At 51.1% G+C, this 22,660-nt stretch overlaps 3 pseudogenes; all 3 read left to right on the forward strand.

The window, feature by feature from the left end:
* Positions 1–2,541: 2,541 nt before the first annotated feature.
* Positions 2,542–2,660, forward strand: LOC143937011 (5S ribosomal RNA; annotated as a pseudogene).
* A 3,525-nt stretch (positions 2,661–6,185) lies between these two features.
* Positions 6,186–6,304, forward strand: LOC143937464 (5S ribosomal RNA; annotated as a pseudogene).
* Positions 6,305–6,626: 322 nt separating this feature from the next.
* On the forward strand, positions 6,627–6,745 carry LOC143937291 (5S ribosomal RNA; annotated as a pseudogene).
* The last annotated feature ends 15,915 nt before the right edge of the window (positions 6,746–22,660 follow it).

A 22,660-nucleotide genomic window follows, 5' to 3' on the forward strand; every position in this document is an offset into this window, starting at 1 on the left:
GCTTCTCTGTACACCCTTGCATCTCTGTACACTAGACTCTCTGAATACACTAAACCCTCAGTATACCACAGCCTGTCTTCTGTATACATTAGACTGTAAAAACTAGCTAGAATACACCAGCCTGTCTTCTTTACCCAATAGACTCTCTGTATGCACTACCCAGTCTTCTGTATACACTGTCAGCTTTGATGTATACCCAAGCCTGTCTTCTGTATACACTAGTTTCTCTATATGCACTGTCCTTTCTGTATACTCTCGACCCTCTCCTTTATACCCTCTCCTTTATACACTCTATATACACTAACATCTTTGTATCTACTAGCCTCTCTTTAAATTAGCCTCACTGTTTACTCTAGCATCTCTGTATACTCAAGCCTATCTACATACACGAGTCTTCTGTATTGTGTATTAACTAGCCTTTCTTCTGTATGCTGTAGTCTTCTATATATACCAGCTTCTCTGTACACCCTTGCATCTCTGTAAACACTGTGTAAACTAGCCAGTCTTATGTATACACTCGCCGACTGTATACACTAGACTCTCTGAATACACTAAACTCTCTGTATACCACAGCCTGTCTTCTGTATACACTAGACTGTAAAAACTAGCTAGAATACACCAGCCTGTCTTCTGTACCCACTAGACTCTCTGTATACACTACCCAGTCTTCTGTATAGAATGTCAGCTTTCATGTATACCCTTTCTGTATACACTAGCTTCTCTATATGCACTGTCCTTTCTGTATACACTCGACTCTCTCTATACACTAACCTCTCTATATACACTAACATCTTTGTATTTGTCTTTAAACTAGCCTCTCTGTGTACCCCAGCCTCACTGTTTACTCTAGCATCTCTGTATACTCAAGCCTATCTACATACACGAAACCTGTATTCTGTTTTCACTAGCCTTTCTTCTGTATGCTGTAGTCTTCTATATATACCAGCTTCTCTGTACACCCTAGCACTGTAACAGTACTAGGTTCCTGTATTACAGAAACAGAACACCAGCAATAAGGTGTATACTGTGCAGGAGGCACACAACACCGACTCTAACTTCTGCACTGCAGATGCATGTATTGCAGAAATTGAACACCAGTAATAAAGGGTAGCTTCAGGTGTGTACTGTGCAGGAGGCACATAACACCCATTGTAACAGTGCTAGGTTCCCAAGCAGTAAAGACACTGTCCCTGCCTATCGTCCTCTTTCCCTGACCACCGCAACACACTATACAAGGCCGCCATGCTGGCGGCCTTATATAGTGTGGGGTGTGTACTAAACCCCCCTGAGCTATAATTGGCCGCAGGAATCCTGCCTGTGGTGAATTGTGGCTCTCCTCACACAGGATGTCACATCTGTTCTTATTATATAGAACCTATTATGCTCCTCGTAAACTTTTTCAGTTTGGCCAAACGGCCGGACACAAGTTGCCCCCGGTGCGGGAACATGGGGGGAGACATGATGCACATGTTTTGGAGATGCCCGAAGTTGATCCGCTACTGGACAGAGGTGACAGGAACCATTGATCGGGTGGTTGGAACCTCCACCATGATGGAGGCAAAGTATTGTCTCCTGGGATTAGTTGAAGGAGTTGGAAACCCGGGAAGTAGCCAGATGGCAGTTCTGAGATGCCTATTTCAGGCAAGGAAACTGATTGCCCAACCCTGCTTAGCCTCCAATGTTGGCAATGACTTGGTTTTTTTCGCTTGTTTCCCAAGATGACCATGTTGGTGTTTGTCAAGATGGTTGAGAGTGCCCGAAGAGATCGCCTATGGCCCCATCACCTTGAAAGTGCCTGATCTTGTCTGATCTCGGAGGCTAAGCATTGTCGGGCCTGATTAGTAACTGGATGGGAGACCAACTGGGAATACCAGGTGCCGTAGCATTCTTTTTATGTTGTTGGCGTTGACATGCTTTTTTTTTTCCGCTTGTTTCCCAAGGTGATCATCTTGGCATTTGTCAAGAGGGCTGAGAGAGCCCAAAGAAATCTCCTACGGCCACATCCCCCTGAAAGCGCCCGATCTCATCTGATCTCAGAGGCTAAGCAGGGTCCGGCCTGGATAGTACTTTGACCTGTTTTTCTTTCGCTTGTTTCCCAAGGTGACCATTTTAGCATCAGTCAAGAGTTTTGAGTATGTCCCAAAGCGTTCGCCTGAGGTCACATCATCCTGAAAGCGCCCGATCTCAGAGGCTAAGCAGGGTCTGGGTCAGATGGGAGACTGCCAGGGTCTATGTTGTTGGCGTTGACCTTTTTTTTTTCACTTGTTTCCCAAGATAACCATCTTGGTATTTGTCAAGAGGGTTGAGAGTGTCTAAATAGAACACCTATGGCCACATCACCCTGAAAGTGCACAATCTCATCTGATCTCGGAGGCCTAGCAGTGTACGGCCTGGTTAATACCTGTATGGGAGACCATCTGTGAATACCAGGTGCCGTAGGCTTCTTTTTATGTTGTTGGCATTTACCTGTTTATTTTCGCTTGTTTCCCAAGGTGACCATCTTGGTGTTTAACAAGAGGGTTGAGAGTGCCCAAAGAGATCACCTACGGCCCCATCACCCTGAAAGCGCCCAATCTCATCTGATCTCAGAGGCTAAACAGTGTCGGGCCTGGTTAGTACCTGAATGGGAGACCGCCTGGAAATACCAGGTGCCATAGACTTCTTTTTTTGTTGTTGGCTTTGAACTGTTTTTTTCGCTTGTTTCTCAAGGCGACCATCTTGGCGTTTGTCAAGAGGGTTGGCCGTGTCTTGAAGAGAACGCTTACGGCCACATCACACTGAAAGCACCCGATCTCGTCTGATTTCAGAGGCTTAGCAGCATCAGGCCTGGTTAGTACCTGGATGGGAGACTGCCTGGGAAAACCAGGTTACATAGAAGGATCTGGTCTGGTAGTGTCTTGATTGGGAGATCGCCTGGGAATACCGGATGCCGTAGGATTCTTTTTATGTTGTTGGCTTTGACCTGTTTTTTTTCCCTTTTTTCCCAAGGTGACCATCTTGGCATTTGTCAAGAGGGTTAAGAGTGCACAAAGAAATTGCCTACGGGCACAACACCCTGAAAGCGCCCAATCTCGTTTGGTCTCAGAGGCTAAGCAGGGTTGGGCCTGGTTTGTACCTGGATGGGAGACCGCCTGGGTTTTCCAAATGCTGCAGGCTTCTTTTTATGTTGTTGGCATTGACTTGTTTTTTTTTGTTTGTTTCCCAAGGTGACCATCTTGGCGTTTGTCAAGAGGGTTGAGCGTGCATTTGATCTCAGAGGCTAAGCAGGGTTGGGACCTGGTTAGTACCGGGATGGGAGACCGCCTGGGATTTCTCGATGCCATAGGCTTTTTTTTTAAGTTGTTGGCATTGACTTATTTATTTTTTTTGTTTTATTCTTTTATTAAGTATAAGTAGAACAATATAAATATAACAGTCAACCATACAGCATGACCCAGGGTCACAATTACATGCTAACAAAAAATAGGCAGCCAAATAACTCTGGGTTCTCAGAGGGGAGTCCTACAGTTTCATGCAGAAAATAGAGAAACCCCACCTCCGACATGTAGTACAGTATAACTAGTGCAGCTCCGTTCGGACAAATGTAATCATGGAGAACAACTGGGACCACAGCGAGCCAGCTTATCATGACCTACGTGAACCAGAGCAAAATATGAGCCGGTCATGTCCAGAACCCTGGGGTTCTTCTGGGTCCCGAAGGCTAGTAAGGAGACAAGGCATAGTCAAAAGGGAGGACGGGGGAAGAAGAGAGTGCAAAGACGGAGAGAGAGGAGGTGGGGGGATGGCGACGGGGAAAAAAAGAAAAATAAAGACAAAAAGGAGGGGGGGAATGCCACCCAGGGCAGACATGGCCTACGTAGGTAAACGTTAGATGTTCAGTCGTTTTCTGGGACGGAGGCACTGCTCACCTCCCGAATGTAGTCTCGAGTACCAGTAAAATACGTCCAGGGCCTCCATGTAACACTAAATGCCTCTTCAGTGTTGTGAAGGGTGGCGGTCAATTCTTCCATCCGGAGAATATGATTGACTTTGGAATACCACAGCACCTTGGATGGGGGCTGAGGCTGCCTCCACAGTGCGGGAATGCAGGCCCGGGCGGCATTCAGGAGTTGCATCGTGAGGGTTTTTTTGTATTTTCGAACAGGCTGTTCGGTCAAGTGTAGAAGGCACGCTACTGGGAACCCAAAAGTTCCTCAAGGTCGGGCATGCCCAGAAAAGGTGTCCCATGGTCCCCATATCTGAATTTCACCTCCAACAAACATCCGGGATCGATCTATCCATTTTATTCAGAAGGTATGGGACTCTATACCAGCGTGAGACTATCTTGTATCTTGATATTGGTTTGCGATGGAAGCTTTATGTACTAAGGTCAGGATCTTCCCTATCTGTTGTGGGGTAAATGTGATGCCTAAGTCCCTCTCCCATTTGTGGATAAATGGTGGGGGTCGACTCCTCCTCCTGACTACTCAATAGGTTGTACAGGAGGGAGAGGGTGTGTCGCACAGGTTCCCTTTTGTGACAGATGGATTTATAGGGTGTCAGGTCTCTAGGAGTGTAGGGGGCCCTTTGTATGGCCAGAAGAAAGTGACGAAGTTGATAAGCACTAAACAAGTCAAGCGGAGGGTCAGAAAGCGACAGTTTACGTGGTCGGGAGCCCTCCCGTGGGCCACACCTCTCCCAGACGCTGTTTCCCCACCACTGTCAACTGTCGCAGTTTCTTGTTGGTAAATCCCGATGGGAAGTCTGGATTACCTATAACCGGAGTCATTGGTGATGGCAGGGGAGCAATGTGTGTGCAGCGGAACAACCTCCGCACAACAGCCAACGTAGCTCCCACTACGGGGTGACCTCTGAGGTCTTTTGGTAGGGAGGACAGGAGCCACGGGGAGGTCAATAGGGGAATGGATCCATCCTCAATCTCCATCTCCACCCACTGCTTGTGTGGGCCATTACAATGCCAATCAACGACTCTCGCTAGCAGAGTCACTCTGTAGTATTGTCTGAGATCTGGGAGACCCAGACCCCCCTTGTCCTTTGGTCTGGCAAGCAATTGCAAACGGGCTCTGGGCGGTTTGCGCGCCCAAATAAAGTCCCGGAGCAGCACCTGCAGTTGTCTGAAAAAAATTGGGGGTAACCGGATCGGTAATGTCTGGAACATGTATAAGATCCGAGGGAGGGCCATCATTTTGAATGCATTACAGCGCCCGAACCAGGTCAGTGTTAAAGCATTCCAGTTTCCCAAATCAGATTTCAGTCTATCCAGGAGAGGGACAAAATTAAGCAGGTACAATTGCGCTAAATCCGCTGCGATGTCAACGCCCAGTTAACGTATAGATTTTTCAGCCCAGTAGAATGGAAAAGAGGAGCGGAGCCTCTTGGCCTCACCATCCGGAACCGATATATTCAATACATATAGGCTGTCGTGTCGCTGTAGAGACGCAAGTATTTTGGGAAGCAAAATGTGTGGATTGGAGACGGAAAAAATTAGATCGTCAGCGTACGCCGCAATTTTGTGGTGTGCCGAGGGTTTGGATATGCCAGTAATATTCGGGTCATTCCAAACGTGACACATAAGTGGTTCCAGTGTCAGAATTAAAATTAGGGGAGACAGAGGGCACCCCTGCCTCGTCCCATTAGTGATGGGGAAAGAGTCCGAGCACCACTCGGTCACCCGTACCGCTGCCGATGGCGTGGAGTAAAGCGACATTACCCAGCTCATCATGTTGGGGCCAAGACCTATATGTTCCAGGGTGGCCTGCATAAAGTGCCAGGCCACCCTGTCAAAGGCCTTCTCCGTGTCCGTTGACAACATAAGCAAGGGCCTTCCCTGTACATGCGCCGCATAGATTAAATTGAGGACTCGGGCCGTATTGTCTCTAGCTTCCGACTTATTTTTATTTTTTTGCTTGTTTCCCAAGGTGACTATCTTGGCGTTTGTCAAGAGGGTTGAAAGTGCCTGAAGAGATTGCCTACGGGCACATCACCCTGAAAGCACCCGATCTCGTTTGATGTTGGAGGCTAATAGAGTCGGGCCTTGTTAGTACCTGGATGGGAGACCGCCTGGGAATACCAGGTGTCGTAGACTTCTTTTTATGTTGTTGGCGTTGACCTGTTTTTTTTTCGCTTATTTCCCAAAGTGACCATCTTGGTGTTTGTCAAGAGGGTTGAGAGTGCCTGAAGAGATTGCCTATGGCCACATCACTCTGAAAGCACCCAATCTCGTCTGATCTTGGAGGCTAAGAAGAGTCGGGCCTGGTTAGTACCTGGATGGGAGACCACCTGGGATTACCAGTTATTGTAGGCTTCTTTTTATGTTGTTGGCGTTGATTCGTTTTTTTTTTTTTGCTTGTTTCCCAAGGTGACCATCTTGGCATTTGTCAAGAGGGTTGAGAGTGCCCAAAGAGATCGCTTACAGCAGCATCACCCTGAAAGAGCCCTATCTCTTCTCTTTTCTGAGGCTAAGAAGGGTTGGGCCTTGTTAGTACCTGGATGGGAGATGGCGTTGGAATACCAGGTGCCGTATTCTTCTTTTTATGTTGTTGACATTGACCTGTTTTTTTTTCACTTGTTTCCCAAGGTGACCATCTTGGCATTTGTCAAGAGGGTTGAGAGTGCCCGAAGAGATCACCTACGGCCCCATCACCCTGAAAGCGCCCAATCTCGTCTGATCTCGGATGCTAAACAGTGTCGGGCCTGGTTAGTACCTGGATGGGAGACCGCCTGGGAATACCAGGTGCCATAGGCTTCTGTTTTTTTTGTTTTTTTATTTAGTAGTATGCGACATACAATGCAAAGGCAACTTCACAGAATGTGTGATACAAATAGTTACAAACAAACGATCATATTGCATGGATATCAGAGCCAATGGTAAGAAGTCTGAGGAGAATAGCACGTGTACAGCTTTACGGTCATATCAAGATGAGATTAAAGCTCCATCTCGTTGGGATCCTCTACCACTTAAAATATTATTGATACTAGCCCTGCTACCCTCGAAGAGTTTACATATCCATAGATAGGGGAAGAGTATTGTGTAGTAGTCAAATGGGGTCGGAACATACCATTTTCTTTTCCCTTTTTTGAGTTAAGAAGGGAAATAGTAGAACTGAAAGGAGGGAGAAGGGGAAAGAGAAGATTGGGGAAGGAAATGGCAGAAAAGGAAAAGAAGGGGTAAGGGGGTGTCGTGGGTAGAGTGGATAGTGTGGGGTCCCCTCCCAGGGAGCAAGAGACGCCCTCGGCTCACCAGTTCATCAGCTGTCCAACGTTTGGAACAGCGATCTCCAACGATCACCATGAGCTTACTATGTCTCGCGGAGGTATTCTTACGAAAAGCGAAACTGGGTCCAGTAGAACCATCTGTTCCCATGCTCCTCCGTTTTATCCCTCATTGTGGCAGTCAGGTCTTCCATTCGTTCAATATCATTTACCCTTGCGAACCACTGCTCTTTCCACTGACTTGGGATGCAGGCCCTAGCTGCATTGAGGAGATGTTTAAGTAAGGACTTATGATAACGCTTTCTCGACATAGGAGTTAGATTGAGAAGAACTGCTGCGGGATCATTGGCTAAGGAAATGTCTGTGAACTTGTGGATGAGTCTCAGGACAGGCTGCCAGAATGTTTGTAATTTAGGGCATTCCCAGAAAATGTGGAGAATGGTGCCAGTCTGTTGCCCACAGTGACAGCAGCGGTCAGATTGACCGGGGAATATTTTGGCCAACACCACCGGTGTACGATACCAGCGTGTGATCAGCTTATATGAGATCTCCTGATATTTACTGCAGAGTGACGACTTATGGGCGAAAAAGAGTATTCTGTCCTTCTGTGGTTTGGAGAATGTAGTTTGTAAGTCCCTTTTCCATTTAGCTAGGAAGGGTGGATCCGTTGAGGATTGTGCGTCTGTCAGGATTTGGTAGGACCTAGAGAGGGAACCACGAATTGGGCCATCATCCAGGCAAAGTTCCTCGAAGGGGTGGAATTGTCTAGAGAAGAACGAATGGTTAGGTAGTGATCCGAGGAAATGGATTAGCTGTCTAGCTCTCCAGCTATCCAATGCAACAGGTACTTGCTCTAGCAGTATGGTCCCCACGGGAATCAAGCCCGTGGGTCCAAAAATAGGGCTGCTCTCAGAAGCCCTTTCGAGGCTTGCCTGGTAAAGGCCTGGTCAGACAGGCCCGGAGGGAATCTAGGATGTCCAATAATTGGGGTCATAGGAGAAGGGAAGTTAGTCAGGTGGGAAAGGTGAAAAAAACTATCCATCTCGGCGAGCGAGGGGCCAATTAACGGGTGAGTAGTCACACAGGGCTCCAATGGCCTCCCCGCCCAAGGCAGACCAGCCAGTGGAACCCGCGCCATCTCCTGCTCTAGCTTGACCCATAGCTTCAGTTCCCCATGCCGGTGTCTTATCACATATGGTCCCCCATCGGATAGTGTCCGCTGTGTACTGCGCATGCGCAGTACACAGCAACACAGATTCCGAAAATTGCGGAGCATGAACGGCGCCTGCGCACTGAGTCCAGGTTCTATCCCCACTATCCAAGTGGACATAGAGTAAGAATATAAAAGAGGCGAGCGCAGCGAGGCCGAGCCCGAAGCGTGGCGAGCAAAGCTCGCCTGCGAGGGACCCTCTAATATTCACAACCCTATGTCCGCTTGGATGGTGGGGCTACCACCTCCACTCACCGCGCAGGCGCCGTTCAGCTTCGGAGATTTTCCGAAGCTTCGTCTGCTCCGTACTGCGTATGCGCAGTACGGCGCGGACACTATATCATGGCCGGACAGTATATGGCAGAACACCGGCACCAGTCAACCACCGGTGTCATGTGCGTCGCTGTGTAATATAGAGCAGGGTCCGGGAAGCCATTACCTCCCCGCAATTTCAGTCGCAATAGCATTGTCCTACCAATACGCTTATGTTTTCCGCGCCAGAGGAACTTGATAAAGATTGAGCGAACCGCATGAAAGAAAGTCTGGGGTATTTTGATAGGTAAGGCTTGTAGTAGATACAGAAGTCGTGGCATCGCGTTCATCTTCAACACATTACAGCGTCCGAACCATGACAGAGCTAGTGGGTCCCATCTTTTAAGGTCCGCTGTAAGCCCATAGGCTTCTTTTTATGTTGTTTTTTGCTTGTTTCTCAAGGCGACCATCTTGGCGTTTGTCAAGAGGGTTGGGCGTGTCTTGAAGAGAACGCTTACGGCCACATCAACCTGAAAGCACCCGATGTCGTCTGATTTCAGAGGCTAAGCAGCGTCAGGCCTGGTTAGTACCTGGATGGGAGACTCCCTGGGAAGACCAGGTGCCATAGAAGGATCTGGTCTGGTCTGGTTAGTGTCTTTTTTTTTTTTATTCTTTATTTACGGATTACAGGTAATACAGAGACAAACTTTAAAAGACATAGATCCCTCAGTTTTCCAGGTTAACAAAAATACATAGTTAATACTTCGTGGGGGACCGGGGGAAACCTAACAACTTATGTCAGCAGCAGCCCCAGCCGTGGCTAGGCCACCACATTATCCCACTCTAATGATCTGGCACCCCAGTGTCTACTTATAAACCAGGGCAGTCCGCGGGGCGATCCCCCTCAAGGCCCAGATTGAGGGGCCTCTAACATCGGTCACCTTCATTCTATTGGTCAAAGAGCTCAGCCGGGACCACCCCGAGGGCCGCCAACCCCTGGCTGGGAAATCGAGGGAACAAAACGAAAAGATCCTTGCAATCACCATGTATTTTAATTATACTTGGGAGTTAGGGGGTAGGGAAAGAGGGGGGAGCAAATGGGCAGGAGAAGGGGATGGGGGGCTCCAAGACAACCAACGACAACCAACGAGCAGTGTGCTCTTCCTCCCTGTCGCCTAACGCTGATGTGAGCTGTTCCATACGGTAGATGTCGCAAACTCTTGCAAACCAGTGAGACACCAGTGGAGCGGCCTGCTGTTTCCACATGCTAGGTATACATGCCCTGGCCCCACTCAGAAGATGTTTTAAGAGAGATTTATGGTACTTCTTGCTCGAGAGTGGGGTCAGATTGAGGAAGATCGCAGCTGGGTTGTTCTGGAGATCAATAGCCGTGAGGTCATAAATGATATTGAGAACCTGTCTCCAGAAATGGGCCAGTTGAGGGCATTCCCAGAAGATATGTAGTAACGTGCCGGCTTGTTCACCGCATCTCCAGCACAAAGGGCTGTGACCGGGAAACATAGCCGCCAGGACAGTGGGGGTCCTGTACCATCGGGTCAAAATTTTATAAGCTATTTCCTGGTATTTACTGCATAGGGATGACTTGTGCGCAAAAAGAAGCGTGCGGTTCTTCTGGTCTGGCGAGAGCCGGATATGCAGGTCTTGCTCCCATTTTTCCACGAACACCAGGTTACCCTGGGAGAGTTGGTCAAGTAGGATGCGATATGACAGGGAAAGAGACCCTCGGGTCGGTCCCTCTCCTGAGCATACCTCCTCAAACGATGTTAGGGGTCTGCGGAATTCGCCACTGTTTGGCAAAGATTTCAAGAAGTGGGAGAGTTGGGCAAGCTTCCACTGTCCCAGGGCAGTGGTTGCTAACGCCTCGTACATAGTGGAGACCGCTGTCCACGTCCTAGGGCCAAGAAAAGAAGAGGCCCGCACAAGGTCCCGGTCAGGGTCGAGGCGGAAAGACTTTTCCGTCATGCCGGGTTCAAAGCGTGGGTGTCCAATAATAGGAGTCATGGGCGAAGGGAAACTGGGCACGCCCATCAGGGTAAAATATCTGTCTAGCTCTTGTAACATTGGCTCAATGAGTGGGTGTGCCTGCGTCGCTCCCGACCAGCCCGGTCCACTCCAGGGCAAACCTGGAAATGGTACGGATTCACGCTCCAGACGAACCCACAGCTTATCCTTCAGGTGTCTGCACCAGTCAACTACTCTGTTCATGTGCACCGCCGTATAGTACCATGCCGGATCTGGGAGGCCAATCCCTCCCTTGTCTTTTGATCTGAGCAGTAATGTTCGGCTGAGTCTTGGAGGCCTGCCCTGCCATACGTATCAAATAAAGATGGAGCGCATGGCTTTAAAAAATGATTGGGGGATTTTTATCGGTAAGGCTTGTAATAGGTACAAGAGTCTGGGCATTACATTCATTTTGAGCACATTGCATCTCCCAAACCAAGAGGTCGCCAACTTTGACCACCTCTCTAGATCTACGGCAAAAATTTTTAGAAGCGGCTGGAAATTCAATTGGAAAATCAGATGTGGGTCCGGGGGAACCTTGGTACCCAGATATTGTATAGCCCCAGTTGCCCAACGAAAGGGAAAATTAGTGCTTAGACTCGTCTGGGCGTTGGTAGACAGGGAGACGTTGAGTGCTTCCGATTTCTGTAAGTTAATTTTAAAATTTGACAGGGTGCCATATCGTCTTATTTCCGCTAAGAGATTCGGCAATGTAATGTGAGGCTCCGAGACATAGAACAAGAGGTCATCTGCAAAGGCTGCGACCTTATGGTGGTGTGAGGGGGTGTCCAGTCCCTTGATGTCTATGTTCTGCCTGATGTGGTGCAGCAAGGGTTCAAGCGATAGGACAAACAAAAGGGGGGACAACGGGCATCCCTGCCTCGTTCCATTGCCAATAGTGAAACGCGACGAGGCAAACCCATTGACCCTAACCATCGCCGTCGGTGACGAGTAAAGAGCTGTAACCCATGAAAGCATGGGGGGGGGTACACCCAAGCTTCGCAGGGTGGCTAGCAAAAAAGGCCATCTCACCCTGTCAAACGTTTTTTCTGCGTCCACAGAGAGCAACATAATCGGTAGTTTAAGGCGTCTGACGCGTTCTATAACATTGATTGTCCTGGTAGTGTTGTCTCGGGCTTCCCTGTTACGAATAAACCCCACCTGATCCAGAGGTATCAGGCGTTGGAGAATGGGCGCCAACCGCTCCGCCAGTATCTTAGTGAAGAGCTTAAGGTCGCTGTTTAATAAGGAGATGGGCCTGTAGTTCGCACAGAGAAGCGGATCCTTCTCCGGCTTGAGTATGACCGAGATGCTTGCCTGCAACAGCTCCGGTGGAAAGGTCTGGCCCTCCAATAGGGCGTTAAAAGCTGACACAAACGGCGTGGACAACAGGGAGAGGAAGGCCTTATAATAAGGGACCGTAAACCCATCTGGGCCTGGTGCCTTGCCCTTGGGTGAGTCTCTTAACGCTGCCGACAATTCCTCCGGGGAGATAGGTTGCGAGAGAAGCTCTATCTCTTCCTGTGTCAGCGACGGGAGGTTTGCCGAAGCTAGGTACTCGTCAATGGCCGCTGTGCCGGCCTGGAGGGCGTCTCCTGAGTCCCGGGGGTGCAAGTTATAAAGGGCTTCATAGAAAGATCGGAAACACTCCGCTATCTCCCATGAATCATGAAGCTTGGCACCCGAAGGGGAGGTTATGGTTGGAATGAAGGACGCGTTGCGTTGGGCACGCAGGGAGTTCGCTAGGGACCTACTACACCTGTCTCCATATTCATAATACGTCCTGCGAACCCACATGAGTCTGGTTCTAGCCTGAAAGAGAGAGAAATCTCTGATTTGTTCTCTAAGATCTCTCACCTCCACCTCCAGCGCAGCAGTCGGCTGGGATTTGTGTCGTTGTTCACACGCATGCAACTTGGCAATAAGTTTGGAGAGAGCCTCAGTTTTGGCCACTTTGAGTCTATGACCATGTTTAATAAGAATGCCCCTAATGTAGCATTTATGAGCCGCCCATAACATGAGGGGGTTGGAAACAGAATCACGGTTATGATCAAAGTAACTTTCTAATTCCCTAAGCAGGTCTGCGTGGGTCTCAGGGTCCTTCAGGAGAGACTCGTTCAGTCTCCACCAGGACTGCCCACGCGACTCCTGTTGTAGCTTCAGCATCAAAGAAATCGGGGCATGGTCAGACAGGGCTATGTGGCCTATCTGAGCGTCTGTGACCGCCGGGATAGCATTGTGGGTGACTAAAAACATATCTATACGTGAGTAAGAACCATGAGCGGTGAAAAAGAATGTATAGTCCCTATCCTGTGGGTGAAGCGTACGCCACACATCGATCAGTCGGTGGGAGTGTAGCAGGTCTCTTATGTGTGAACGCGTTCTCGCAGAAATCGCAGAGGTGCCCGATGATGAGTCTCTGCGGGGGTCCAAGGTGAGGTTAAAGTCCCCCCCAACGATCAAAGTACCCTCCGAGAATGCAGCCAGGGCATCCAAGCATGCTTCTAAGGCCGGCAGCTAGTCCACATTTGGCATGTATAGGTTGGCAAGAGTAAAAGTTTGCGAGTGGAGAGTTCCCTTAATGAAGAGATATCTCCCTTCACTATCGGCTTGGACAGCTAACAGGCGCCACGGCAAGTTTTTAGCAAGAAGAACACACACTCCTCTCGATTTGGAAGTAGGGGACGTGCTGTGGTGGGCCAGGGGGAAGTGCTTACTATAAAGCCGTGGTATTTGGCCTGTCCTGAAATGGGTCTCCTGGAGGAAAACTATTTGGGGCTTCATCCGCCACAATTCTGTTAGGCAGCTGGACCTTTTTTCAGGTACATTCAGCCCTTTCACATTCCAGGAAACCAGCTTCAGGGCCATGACGGCAGTGGTACCCGGCCGGCGGTCTCCACCAGAGTCAGTAGTAGATATAGAGTTCAAGCACAGAGGAAGAGGAGGAGAAAAAGGAAAAGCAGTAACGAAGCGGAGAAGGTCCGGAGTTAGTAGGGAGGAGGAGGGTAGGAGGGGTGGGGATAGATCGGGGAATTGCTAAAGCTCCTATCAGAGAGAACCTGCCGGTTAGGGCAGAGGGGCCTAGTGGGGGAAGAGGTAAGGCACTGCAGAGGGAGGAACTCATCGGTGCAGTACCCCTCCAGCATCCCATGGTCCATGCAGTCGCAATCGGGCATGCACGGAGCTTCTTTGGCATCTTAACTACGACATCAAACGCATTATAGAACATCACTGCAGCAGGTATCGGGCAGTTAACAACAGTAGAACAGTGCATAATTAGACCAACATATTAAACTTTTCAACACAGAGTATAGATAACTTTATACCACCCAGGCACCCGCCCCTCCCCCCCCCCCAAAAAAAAATGGAAAAAAGGGGGGGGAGGAGAGGGGGAGGGAGCGGGAACGCCGCCCAGGGGCACCCGGGGGGCACCACCAGGCAGTCCAAAAACACAAAGAGCGCCGAGACTAGGGCAAGTGTAGATAAACAGTAACGAGAATGGTGAACAGTACCGCCAATAACTCAGGGCTTCGTCCAGGAAGTGCAGTGTCCAACTCTGTTCTTCCAATGTCCTTCCTCTCCCCTAGCGGGGGCGCTGGGAACAATGGCCCGTGGCATGGTAAACAACACAAAGCTGGATACTCCAGCCGTCTATGTTGGTAGAGAAAAAGAAAACAAAAAAAAAAAGGGTATAACACAGGAATAACGGAAAATTACTGTACTCTCTCAGGGTTCACGATCTTGAGGGGCCTGCGATCTCTGACGTTGGGATCGATGGTGGCGTCTCACTCTCTGTGGCCTGGTTGAGGGGTTGTTCGTCGGGGCCACTGCTCCCTGGGGGACAACAGGAGCCAACCAGTCGGGGACCTGAACCGAGGGCAGGCCCAAAGCCTCCAGAAAGGACGGGACCTCCGAAGGGTGTCGTAGCGCAAGGGGCCTCCCATTTTTGCGCACTATAAGGTGAAACGGATGGCCCCACTTGTATGGAATCCTCCGTTCAGTTAGGTGTTCCAGAAGGGGTCGCAGACAGCGTCTCATCTGGAAGGTCTTGCGGGATACATCTGGCAGAAGGGTGACTTGGGCCCCGTCAAAATCAATGCTGCCTTTGCGCCACGACGCTTGCAGGACATCCTCCCTAACTGAGTAATTGTGGAGACAGCATAAAACGTCACGTGGCCGGTTCTCTGTGGGGCTCCTGGGGCCCAGGGTCCTGTGGACTCTATCAATGGCTATTACTGTGTCAGCAGCGCGGTCCAGACAGGCGTTAAATATAGCTGTAACTGTGGCTTTGAGGTCTGCCTGGCCAGTGGCTTCGGGCAAGTCTCTGATCCTGATGTTGCGTCTGCGGTTGCGATTCTCAAGGTCATCCACTAGGAGTTGCAACTGTGCCACTCTGTCAGCAAGGGTATCATGTGCGGCTTGCAGGCCAGAAACATCAGTGGTCAGGGAGGTCACATCCGATGCCAGGGTGGTCACCCGCTCGTTCGTAGCCGACACGTCACGTTTGACCCCTGCGATTTCATGTCGCAAGGTCGTTTCAATCCTGGCTGCCATACAGCTAAAGTCTGCTTTAGTGGGAAGGTTTTGGAGTAAAGCTAGGATGGCCTTGTCCCCCAATAATGCCGGTGCTGGTGGCAGCGGTGGGTCCCCCTGTGTGTCTGAGGCGAGAGCAGCCTGGCCATTCGGTCCTGGGATGAGGCTTCCACTGCGGGAGGGTCTCTGGGACAGTTGGGAGTTGTGAGGGAACCAGGGTGGCAGGCCGCTATGGTCCGGGCTGTCAAGCGAGGCCATGGACAGTGAGCGTGGGAGACACGGGGACAAGTCACTAGGCGGGGAGAACGGGGGCATGTCGTGTCCCTGCATAGCAGTCTGCTCACCTTCCCTCTGTGCCTGGAGCGCCGGAGGCCGCGGGCGCCATCTTGGCTGGATCCGGCGTGGAGGCCGGAGGCTGCAGCGGGACCAAGTACCTGTCCATGGCAGCAGCGGCGGACCCCGCTCGGCTGGCTGTGTTCCGCCGAAGCGCGGGGATGTCGGCGATGCCGAAATATGCAACCAGACTGTGGTAAAGGGGTGCGGAGGGGTCACGGACCGGGAGCTCCAGAAAAGAGCGTCCTCACTCCTTCATGCCTAGGCCACGCCCCCCCTGGTTAGTGTCTTGATTGGGAGATCGCCTGGGAATACTGGATGCCGTAGGCTTCTTTTTATGTTGTTGGCTTTGACCTGTTTTTTTTAGCTTGTTTCCCAAGGTGACCATCTTGGCCTTTGTCAAGAGGCTTCAGAGTGCCCGAAGAGAGTGCCTACGGCCAAATCACCTATATAGTATCTTATATATAATAACTAAAAATATTATTTATTATTATAGATATAGATTTATGGCCCAGAGCCCTCTGACCGATACGGATAAGGATGACAAACAAGGTTAACACAAACTCGCTTACTTGAACCGGACCTGAAAGTGTGCCCTGGCCTAACGTAGGGTATACCAAAATAAGGGGGCATACCCTTGATAGAGAAATGAGTAATAAATGAAATGAAAATGAAATGGAGTGAAATGAGTACTCGCTCGAGGAGTATAATGCTTGAGAAATGCCCTGACAGGGGATGGGTGGGTGGGTATCGCGCACCGGAACCGACGAGGGAGCCAGGCGAACGGGCTGGTTATATACTCCACCGGGCTCCACCCATAATTCCAGGCCACCATACTGGCCTTTCCATTTATGGCCCAGAGCCCTCTGACCGATACGGATAAGGATGACAAACAAGGTTAACACAAACTCGCTTACTTGAACCGGACCTGAAAGTGTGCCCTGGCCTAACGTAGGGTATACCAAAATAAGGGGGCAAAAACATACAGGTAGGGAATGCCTTTATTGATTCAAGTTTGTTACTGGGTGAGCTTGACAAAGGCCTGGGCCATCTCTACTTGCGGATTGGGTATGTAACGGGCGAAACAGGTGGACTTCCACCTACCCAACTTTTTGATAACGTGGACCGGGACCCCTTGGCGGGAGGCAGTTGAAGCCGCTCCGATCCGAAATGAATGTCCGGAGTAGTGAGCCGGATTGAGGTGAAGGATGCCCAGGAGTATCCTGACATGCTCCATGAACTGGGCTGCGTTCAGTGGCTTACCGTGGAATGGCAGAAGCGGGCCAGTTCCTGGTTGATCGGCCAGAAGGGTCAACAAGCGGGTGAGCATGGCGACCGGGCACCAGCGGTTGTTAGTTTTATAAAAATGTATGTCCGTCCCTGGGCCGAGCTGCTGCGTCTTGGATACTGCTATATGTAGGATGAAATGGTCTCCGTGCCTGACCAGGTGGTGCTTGCATAGCGTGCGAGCTGAGGGGCTACTGGAGGTAAACTCGCCTGGCCGCAAGAAGCCGTAGAAGGCCAGGTGTATGGCTGCTTGTATAATGATACTAGTGTGGAGTCCGAAAGGTGCAGTGGCCAGAATATCGGACATGTTTCTGAAAACGTCTCCTGTGATAGGCAGGCGTTTGAGGGAAGCCGCAGGCTGGCGTTTCTGGATGCCACGCATGACGGCCCGAATGGCGTGAAAAGTGAACAAGGAGGGTTCAGCAGGGTCCTGGAGGGACGTAAAATGTTGTACCCCGGCCAGGTATAGTCGGATCGTGTTGAAGGATAACGCCAAGTCCGAGTGGCAATGGGCAATGAAGGCCAGAACTTGCTTGACCCGGGAGGTCTCTGTGGAGTGAGATGTTAAGAAACGGTTAAAGGCCCTCCAGGCTGTTTGGTAGGCCTTGCGGGTATTGTCTGCGAGGGAGTGATTGATGAGTTGAGTCGCGGCTACTAGGTGAGGGGTTAATCCAGGGTCAGTTGAGACCAGTCCGGGATAACTGCTGACGTTGGTCCGGCTCCGGGCACCTGATCAAAAAAGGAAACTAAGTTAAAGCGGGAGAGGGCGTCCGCTGCCCGATTACATTTACCGGGGATAAAGGCACAATGAACATTAAATTGAAACAATAACGAGAGCTGGACCAGTCGCCGCAGGAAGGACATAATCTCCAGAGACTTGGACCTGCCTTTGTTAATGATTTCCGCAGTGGCGAGATTGTCCGTTGAAAAGGTCACTGTTTGACCGGACCAACTGCGGCCCCACGTATGGGCAGCGGCTACGATGGGGTACAACTCGAATAGGGAGGACGTCTCGGTGAAGCCCGGAATAGCCAGTATCTGAGGAGGCCAAGGGGCTGCGAGCCAGAGGTGGCCAAAAATTGCCGCAAAACCCGTGGAGGCCGCTGCGTCGGTCACGACCTGCGGTGACGAGGAGGACACGGAGGGAATGACCAGGGACACACCATTCCAGGACGTCAGGAATTCCTCCCACATGGCAAGATCAGCTATGGCTGCGGGGTCCAGGCTGAGGATATGCTCCGGGTCTTGTGAATGAGACAGTAGGACTAACAGGCGTGATATGAAAGCGCGACCTTGAGGGATGATGCGCATGGCAAAATTAAGCATACCGAGAAGGGACTGTAACTGCCTCTTGGTACAAGTTCTGGTGCGGGTGAAGTCCCTCATGACCGACCTGATGCGGCTTAGTTTATCCGGGGGGAGGCTGGCCTGCATAGTGCTGGTATTTAAGCTGACCCCGAGGAAGGTGATTGCCTGCGCAGGGCCCTCCACCTTGTGCTCAGCAATCGGGACGTCAAGGTTATTGAAGACCACCCTTAGTTTATCCAAATCCCCTGGAAGGGAGCCAGGTGACTCGACCAGCAGGAAGTCATCCAAATAGTGTATGACTCCCTGGCACTGGGCTACGTGCAGCAAGATCCATTCGAGAGCCTGCGCAAACGAGTCGAAGAGCCAGGGGCTACTCTTGGACCCGAAGGTTAGCTTAGTGGCAAAATAGTAGAGCTCCCTCCATTTGATGCCATGCCAGCACCAGAGAGATGGATGGATAGGAAGGAGCTTGAAGGCGTCCGAGATGTCGGCCTTGGAGAGCCATGTTCCTGTGCCTGACTTGAGAATGGCCTGGATGGCCATGTCTACGGACGCGTATTTAAGGGAGAACTCCTCAGAGGGGATAAGAGAGTTAAGACTGGGGACAGAGGAAGAATAAGGCGCTGACAAATCGTAGACCAACCTAAGTTTATTGGAGAACTTGCCCTTGACAAGCCCAATAGGGCTGACTCGCCAGGTGTTAAATGGGGGCTTCGTGAAAGGGCCTATGATGAAATCCCGGTCTAGCTCTGCCCGTAATAGCTGGTCGATGGCTTGTACGTCGGTGGCTGCTGACCGCAGGTTCTGGCACTCGTGTGTAAGGTGAGGGAGGGAAATAAGTCCTGTATGAAAGCCCTGAGTAAAGCCCTGAACTAGGTAGGTGGCAAGTGAGGGGGTGGGATGATTGGCGAGGTAGACACTGAGCCACGACACGTTGACCCGGCTTAGTCAAGATTTTCTAGCCTGCTTGACCTCGCACATGAGCCTGGGATGAGCTCTATTACATCGTGAGCATACATGGAGCAGCCTGCACTGGCTGAAATTGCACGACCCGCTGTTGTAGTTGTTACAGATGGCTGCGCCCCCCAAGGTCTTGACCGGGCGCCCCAGTTTATCCGTCTGCGGCAGGCGTACCAGCGCCGGTAGGGCCTGGGCAGTGCCTGAGGTCGATGGACCGTCTACGGGCGGGGTTGCCACTGAGCTGGCACACCAAGTCGCGGTGTGAGTAGCCGACTGGCAAATGGCACAAAGAGGAGACCGCAGCCCTGCGAAGTGTCGACAGAACAACTCGGTGACACTCCAATCCGTAGGTATCTGAAATTGGGAGAGCCTGGCGGCCGCCTTAGCGGAGAAGGAGCGGTGATAGTCATAAAATGCAAAACCGCCGTATTTGTACCCCAGGTCAACTACTACGTGGAGGTAACGATCCAGTTCCTCCCTCCTGCCGGGGGAGGCCGAGCAGATGACATCCCTCAGCATGCCGAAGGCCAAGGTGAACTCGGTGACTGAAAGCTTCCTGTCCAGCCTGGGGTCTTTGGCTTTGAGGACCACCGACACGTCCCCCCAAGTGTAAGCTTTATTTTCTGCCAGCTCGTGAATGGATATCAGGAGTGAAGCCAGATTGACGTCCTTTCCCTCTAGGATGTCCTTCCTGATGTTGGCTGATATTAAATGAGAAGGGTACACTACTGGTGTACACCCGGGGGTACCTGCGCTGGTGTTCTCCACTGCTTGTAAAGCTGGTGTAGGAGGAGGAACAACTGGGCGGGTCTCGAGGAGGGCCACCCGACTCTGAACCTCTGACATTGAGGTCGTCAGGGATGACACCAGCGTGTGAAGCTGCGTGATGGAAGCAGCGATAGAGCCCAGGGAGGCCTGCTGGACACTATCCTCAACCGCGGCTGGGGGAGGAAAAAGGAGCCCGAAAAGCTCGGCCTTTCTGGCTGTAGCTGGGAAGGGTACACCCCTACGCCTCAACTCGGCTGTCAGCCTTGGAATGGTCCATGATCTGAAGGACCTTTGGCTGCCGCTCTCTGAGACGAGAGACGGGGACAATGGAGCCGTGTAGTCCTCGCTGCCAGCCTGGGACATGGTGGCAAAATCCAGGCTTGGTGAGCCTATTAATCCTTGGGTCCGGGTTTTTCTCCTATACGGAACCTAAGAGGGTGACATGGATTACAAGACTCGTAGGAGACTCCTGAGCAAACATTTTTTTTTTTTTTTTTTTTTTTTTAGAGAAGGATACTACCGCTTGTGAGCGTTCCCTTCCCAGAAGATTCTCTTACCTAAGGAGGCACCGTCCGACCCGGTGCAGGTTGGACCTACTGAAAACTCGACTGATCTGAGGAGATGAAGGTGAGTTTGTATGAGACTCCTATACCTGCAGAGAGATGTCTAGCTAAATAGTGGAGGTAAGACTTGAAATGTGATGAAAGACATAACTGAAACGAGCTACATAAATAAAACGAGCAGACAACTGAATTTAGAATAACGTGCATATGGCGACAGAGACGTGACTTGGTTGCGCCGCAGATGCAAAATTTCCTTTTCCTTCCCTTTCCCCATTTTTTTTTTTTTTTTCCTTTTTGTTTCTAACGCAAATTGCACATAGAACGTGGGGCTCAAGCGAAGGTGGACCCTGCCACGTGGAGCTCAGGCAGGGGGGTGAACCCCGCCACGTGGAGCTCAGGCAGGGGGGGGGGGTCTGCCACGTGGAGCTCAGGCGGAGGTGGAGCCCGCCACGTGGAGCTCAGGCAGAGAGGGGGGGGGGGGCCTGCCGCGTGGAGCTCAGGCGGAGGTGGAGCCCGCCACGTGGAGCTCAGGCAGAGGGGGGGGCCTGCCGCGTGGAGCTCAGGCGGAGGTGGAGCCCGCCACGTGGAGCTCAGGCAGGGGGGGGGGGGGTCTGCCACGTGGAGCTCAGGCGGGAGGTGACCCCGTCACGTGGAGCTCAGGCGGGGGGGGGGGAACCCCGCCACGTGGAGCTCAGGCGGGGGGTGAACCCCGCCGCGTGGAGCTCAGGCAGGGGGGGGGGGGGGAGGGGACCCCGCCGCGTGGAGCTCAGGCAGGGGGGGGGGGACCCTGCCACGTGGAGCTCAGGCAAAAAAGGGGGGGGGGTACTGAAATGAGGTGTAGCAGCTGGGCGCACCAGAACGAATCGATGCATAAGGAATGCGATGGGATTCGAATTGGAGCGTAATAAGTGACAGAAATGATATGCCATGACAAAGACTAGAATCAAGGACCACGCTTGAACCTGCGAGTGACTCAGTCTCTGGAGCATGTACAGAAATGAGGCCGAACCTTGGGGCACTTCGAAGCGAATCGGTGCGTTAGAGATGCGACGGGATTCGAATCGGAGTGTGGTAAGTGACAGAAATGATAACATGGTTTAGAAGTGGCAGAAATGAAATGATTCGACATAACCGACTGGCATGATTGAAATGACTGCAATGATTGACATGGAAAGAAATGACCTGACGGACATAGTACAACGGTATGAAATGATCTTTTTTTTTTTTTTTTTTTTGAACAACCTGAGATTGACATTGCCCGGACTGCTCAATTTAGCGTGACAAGCAGACAGCTGTGCTTTCGAAACGGTTCGATCGATTCGAACACGACGAAATGAGTCGTTCGGTTTAGCAATGACGTGCTACGAAACGAAGTGCCTGTCGGCACGAACGACAAGTACCGAAAAGGTGACAACGACTTCTTCGAAGAAGGGGTAGTGACATGAGGTATCGAATATAAGTTAAGACGTTCGTGTAATCTAGAGTGAGTGGTTCGTGAGTTCCGGAATCTAGTTTACGTGACTTAATAACACATGAACGAAAAGGGTGCCGAAGCCCTACCTGCGACAGCCGGCCCAGACGTGTTGTACGACAACGGAAAATTCGATTTAGAGTATAGCGACTCAGACGGCAACCAGACGGACGCTGACGAACGACAAGGCTTTGTCGACACGAGGCGGACGAAAACGTGGAACTCACGAACCCGGCTCACTGTAAAGTCTTGTGGATAGTCGGCCCTTGATTTCTGACGTATCAGATATCGCGCACCGGAACCGACGAGGGAGCCAGGCGAACGGGCTGGTTATATACTCCACCGGGCTCCACCCATAATTCCAGGCCACCATACTGGCCTTTCCATATATAGTATAGTGATTTGGTCGTAGGCACTCTCTTTGGGCACTCTGAAGCCTCTTGACAAAGGCCAAGATGGTCACCTTGGGAAGCAAGCTAAAAAAAACAGGTCAAAGCCAACAACATAAAAAGAAGCCTACGGCATCCAGTATTCCCAGGCAATCTCCCAATCAAGACACTAACCAGACCAGATCCTTCTATGGCACCTGGTCTTCCCAGGGAGTCTCCCATCCAGGTACTAACCAGGCCTGACGCTGCTTAGCCTCTGAAATCAGACGAGATCGGGTGCTTTCAGGTTGATGTGGCCGTAAGCGTTCTCCTCAAGACATGCCCAACCCTCTTGACAAACGCCAAGATGCTC

Source organism: Lithobates pipiens, unplaced genomic scaffold, assembly GCF_037356315.1.
Source record: "Lithobates pipiens isolate NorthernLeopardFrog02 unplaced genomic scaffold, aLitPip1_a1.2 Scaffold_28, whole genome shotgun sequence".
NCBI classification, from domain to species: Eukaryota; Metazoa; Chordata; class Amphibia; order Anura; family Ranidae; genus Lithobates; species Lithobates pipiens.